This window comes from Solenopsis invicta, chromosome 3, assembly GCF_016802725.1.
Source record: "Solenopsis invicta isolate M01_SB chromosome 3, UNIL_Sinv_3.0, whole genome shotgun sequence".
In the NCBI taxonomy this organism is placed as follows: domain Eukaryota; kingdom Metazoa; phylum Arthropoda; class Insecta; order Hymenoptera; family Formicidae; genus Solenopsis; species Solenopsis invicta.
In genome coordinates this window covers 18,315,897-18,321,962 of record NC_052666.1, presented here as the reverse complement: position 1 = coordinate 18,321,962, position 6,066 = coordinate 18,315,897, and positions in this window count along the sequence as shown.

The following is a 6,066-nucleotide window of genomic DNA, read 5'->3' as shown; positions in this document are numbered from 1 at the left end:
AGCTCACGTAACCGTGCGACGCCGAAACGACGCCGGCAATTATCGCGACAGATTCATTATAAATTTGTCTGACGCGCGTCGCCCGGAAAATAAGATAGCCATTGACGCGGCGTGAATAATGCACGCGCGGGGGTCGATGTCTCGTTTCTAGGACGTGCCTGTGCGCGGGATTCTGCCTGCTACTGACGAGCAGATACGCGACATCGTTGGACTCCATGTTCTTGGTAATTGGTTATCGGATCGGATGGCACGATCGCGGCGGCGGCAGCGGTTTCGAGCGAACGTACATAACGGTCCGAAGTCGTGCCGATATGACCGGGCCGTTCGTCGGAGCTACGAACATAATCGTGACACGTTGTCGACGCGCGCGTAATACGGCTCAAATTACATATGCTGCCGAACGCGATAATCGTGCTCTCAACAAATAACGGGCCCCGAACTTCGATCGCCCGTATGCGAGGGCGATGAATTTTCACCGATTGAGTCAGCGGAATCGTGTACGGATAAATCTTCACGATTTAAATTTGAAATTAGATGAAAGGATCTTTTATTTTAAAAAATAATAAATTATACATCTACTTAACACACAAAATAGTGAAATTTGTCGATTTAATATGCTTTAATTATAACGTTACTGCAAGTTATTGAAAGTGAATCTTCGACAATAGTACTAACAAGAAATTTAAAAACGTAAGAATGATCTTCAAGAAATCATCAGAGTTGGGTAGTTAAAAAATTAAAAGTCAAATAAAATAAAATTAAGCTTGACGACATTATTAACTTCAAACAAATTAACTTTTAACTTCGGTTAATTGTTGTTAAAACACAAATATTTTTTTTCTTACTTAAAAATTTATGTAAAAAAGAACTATGAATTAATCTTCATTATTTAGAAATCATCAAAATTGGTAGTAATTAGTTAAAAAGTTAAAAGTCAAATAAAATAAAGTTAAAACTTAACAACTTTTAACTTAATTAATTTCAAACAAGTTAATTTTTAACTTCAACTAATTGTTGTTAAAAATTTTACAAATTTTAAATTTTATCTTATTAATTTCTTTTTTCAAAGTTAAAAATTTGTGTAAAAGAAAACATGCATTTTTACATATGAAAAACAATACTCTTTTGTTATTTCATATAAATTTAATTTACAAATGGAATATTACATTTACAGGTTTATGATATTGTAATTGTTTTGGTATTTAAAGTAATTTAATTTTAGAAAATTACATCATGATTTTTCTTTTAATTTAATTTGAGTTAATTTCATCGTTCATGCAATTTTTAACACGATTAAATTAATTTGCAATGCAAATTTAACTGCATTAAAATTTTTAAACATAAACTTACCCAACCTTAAATCATTGATAATTGTTATTAAAACGCATGTACATAAATTCATGCTCAATTTGTGCTTCATGTTACACTCATTTCAACAAAGGAATAAAAATTCTATTGAATCAACAGCGTCAGTTTAGTTAGAAATATTTTGTTAATTTAATAATGAAACAAAAAAATTAAAAGTAAAAACAATAACAAATATAAATAAATAAATAAAATTTAGATGAATCAATTACTTATTTTTATGGCAACCTGTAATTTGATATTTAATTGAATTAACGTTTTAATTCGTATTACAGCATTTTTTTAGTGAATATATTTATATGTGTAAATTTATAACATGAATAAAACAAATAGATTAAAAATAGATACCGGTAGAATGAAAGTAAGCTTTTCCGGCGGGAAAACTGTTGATGCAGTCGTGTCGTAAGTGCGAGCTATTAATCATACTTGCGATTTTCCGACATCATTTCAATAGTATTAGTGGCGCAACGCGCGGTGGGGAATTGACTGCGCAAACTTTTCGTCGCAGATCCAATGTGATTTGCGCGCGCATGCACGAGTATGCGTTGCGCGTGTACTTTCATTTACTCTTCGATATAGAAAAGAAGAAAAAAAAACAGAATCGACTCGAGGCGAATGCGCTCGCGCGTCGCGCACATGTGCACCGGAGTGAAATCTTCGTGACTATCCTGCCGAAGAAACATAACGTTCTACTCACACGGGGAACACTCGTGAGACTTGTATCTACAAGTCAACTTTCTTCGATCAAGCGTATTGATAGCGTGATGGAGCGCCAAATCATTAACATACCGCATGTAAAATTTTCTACAACTCTGAAAAATATTCTATTAATAAAATCCGAATTTGTTCGTTTATTTCGATGGATATGAAACGATTATAAGAAATGAAATATAAAGAGATTTTTTAAATTACACGTGTATAATAAATGTATAAAATTTATATATGTACAATTTGGATAAATTAAATTTTGATATATTGCATCTTGCAATTAGTTTCTCGTCCAATTTTTTGTGATTCGATAATTTGGATCTGAAATTCGCGGAACTCTTTAGAGATATTAAGATTCGGGTTCTCAGAATAATTCAACTCAAATGTGAATTTAATCGGACAATTACTTCGAATAAGAGTCGTATGTAAAAATAGTCGGATATTCGTAAGCTTAATTCTGAGATCCTTAACGCAAAGCAATATCAGGTACTACTTAAAAAAAAATAACAATAAAAAAATGTTGCTCGAATAACGTCAGGTCCGTTTTATGCGGACTGGAATTTAACTGTTGCCGCAGGATCACCGTGGATTGGTCTTTTCCGGTTGTCAGGGTCGTAAATTGTTCGCCGCGGAAAAAGAGACGATTCGCGCTCGCAAAAGTCACTTGGTCGTCGCGTTAGTCGAGGCAACATCTTAATGGGATATAGCCGAAACTGCAGGCCGCACGGTCCGCCGTCGTCCAATTGCACGGTAGTTAGAACGCAATTAAAATTACATAATCTCCCGCGGCCGTTCGCGCGAACCCCGAGAAGGGCATTCGCCAAGAGCTCCCTCGGCCGTCATTAGTAATGCATTAGGAGTTGTTGACCGAAAAGTCTTCTTAGAATCCCGCAGGTGCGCTTTGCGGCGATCCCCGTCGTCGCAGGTGCGGCACGCTTTTCACGACTATTCTAGGGACGGTTCGCGCGCCTCTCAATTTTCCCCCCCGATTCGCTCGCGACAAGCGTGAGACATTTAATTACCCGTCCGCCTTTTATTTCCGCACAAAGTGCTCTCGCGTTCGATATAATGGCGGAGCGGACAGGCCGGCGATTACGCTCCTAACGTAACCGTTGACCGGTCACTCCGTCATTAACGCCGTCGAAATAAAACGGTTTATATTGCACCGCACGCGGCAAAAAAATATAGTAGTTATTCGTAGCGGACCGGTTCGCGCCGACGTGGCGATTCGCTCGCTTCGGCGATTACGATTCCTGACGAACGGCGCGATTACAGTCGCGTTATCCTCGGCGCGCCGAAGGATAGTAGTTATACCGCGCGCTTTTATCAGCGCATGCTTCTCGCCGGACATACTGCACTCCTCCTTCTTTTTTCCTTTTAGGGTATCCCGTCCGATTAAATCATATGGCGGAAGAGTCCGCTTTACGACGCATCGAGGGCCGAAGTGTTATTACACTCTCCTTAACGCAGCTTCCGAGCAGAAATTCCGGGGCGCGCCCAGGAACAGCGCCGAAAAAGATGATTAATAACGCTCGCGGCCACCGAGAAGCGCCGCGATATTACGCGCGGGAATCGGTCACACGCCGCTTCCTACCAACCAAATTCACGGAGTTCGTGACGGTGGAGCATTAAGCGTGCAACTGCCGGGGCTATTCGCGTATACCTGTTTTGCGCGTCGTAAAATTTCGGGGAAAGTCATGCGCCGCATCTCCTTTCACTTATCCGTCAAACACCTCGTTAAACGCGTTACTATTAACGTGAATAAATTAATATGCATACAATATGGAAGATAAATGAGCGTAGATTTACGCGGATGTGTTAATGCGTTAAAATCACCGATGATGATGTCAACAATTTCTAAGTGATTAAGATCAATCTCGAACTTTTTGTTTGAAATTAAAATGCAAAGTGCCGCATTTTCTAATTCGTTACCGTCATAGTGGTATAATGAGATATGCGTTAAAGCAAGTTTTCTTTATACAACATATATTTTTTTTTTTTTTTTAAATATGCGTACGCCTAGCGTACTTTCTTACCCCTTTTCTGAAAATAAATACGTGCGGAGACGTGAAAAAAGGAACGTTCAGAAAATGCACGGGAAAAACGTGTTGCAGCATGCGTCGCAAGACCGATGCTTTACCATGTGCGTGAGAAGACAGTTGTTAATACCGGTTAACAATTAATAAAAGAAGCTACTGACAGGAGGGATACGCTGGTCGCGTGAGAGCGCACACGGGAAGCCCTCAGAAATTCGATGTTCATGTTCCACCATATCGGTGCGGTGAGCGAGCTTACGTGATCGCACGCATTTTTTCGAAGGGCGTACGTACGAGCGACGTTCGGAGATCCCGCGGAAAGAAGAAAAAGAGAACGGTGCAAAAGGAGAACGTCGGGGCACGTCGTAGAAAACGCATGCTCCTCGTTCGGATTCACGCCTCGGTAGGCCCGGCGCGCTGTGGCCGCGCACGCAACATAAAAGTTTCCAATTATAATGCACGGCATGATACTTCATTTCGTCCGTCGTCAATTAAAAGCCACGAAACGCCCGACGGCGGCCATCGCTACCGAGTAATTTGCGCGCTGGTAGCGATGGACTATCCTCTGGAAGAAATGCCTCAGTGAGAGAGAAAGAGAGAGAGTATTTATTATCGAACATTCTGCCGTGGGTCTCACCGAGACATTGTGCAATCTGGAGTATTAATACCGCCCGGAGTGCCTGCCATTAACAAAAAAATTTTATAACACAATCGCCTGATACGAACTAAAATAATCGAGTTGAAATACAATTTTCAGAAAAATGTCATTCTCGTACTAGGAAAAGCGATTCAATTTTAATTTCCTTCTTTAAATAACCGTTATCTTTACCAAGAATATTTTCTCGATAATAATTGTAAAATACTTATATACTCATTATTTACTTGGAACAAGTAATATTTATTTACACTTCTGTGTGCACAGAGAAAAATATAAATTAATTAAATAAATATTACTTACATACATGTGAGAAAGGTCAATAACGAGCATATACAGAGACATTTAACATTTATATGTGCTCGTTATTAACTTTTCTTTCATGTACGTTTGTCTTCGCTACAATCGAGCTGGGAAAAATTAACATTTATTAATTCTTAACAAACATTACTTTTTCATAAATATTTCACAAGTTCATATATTTATAAATATATTATAAGTTCATCATAAGTACCAAATTTATCCAAAATATATTCTGAATTCTAATAATTTAATCTCTAATCAAGGATATTAGATTAAAATAAAAATTTAATTTTCTTATTATACATATTATTCTGACTTTTCTTCGATTAAATTTTAATATTATTTTTCAAAAGAGTATAACTTCTTTTTTTTAGTACAGATAATGAGTTTTTCTAAAATTTGTGACGAAAATATATTTTAAAATAATTGTCAAGAAAATATTCTTTGTTAAAAAAATAACCGTTACTTGCTAAAACAAAAAAAAAAGTAAATTTAAGTAATCGCTTTTCTTTATAGGTTTTGATATTTTTCTATGGCAAAAGTTTTTTAAACGTAACGCGAGAAATTCGACCACCGAGTGTAAACGTTGCTCGACATTAATACTTCCGATTCCACTGTCGGAGAACGTTGTACGTAACATCCAGAGAGGGAGAAAGGTGAATGTCTTCGATGAGATAATTGCGCAGAAAGTAATCATAGCCGTGATTTGCAGTCGTATATAGCATTTACCCTCAATGGCGCGATTTTATAACAACTAAATGTTTATTTCTATAATAACTTGAAGCATTAACCGAATTCATTGCCTCTTATCGTTAAACTTGAGATTCGTACTTCAATAATAATAAATGATGATTATCTAAATGATCGGTCATCTCGAGTGAACAACGCCGTATTTGTTATACGGTATAGAAAACGCTAAACGACATCTACGCAGAATATAAATGAAACGATTAAGCACCATCAAACACATGCTACCCAAATGTTCTTCCTTGTATATTC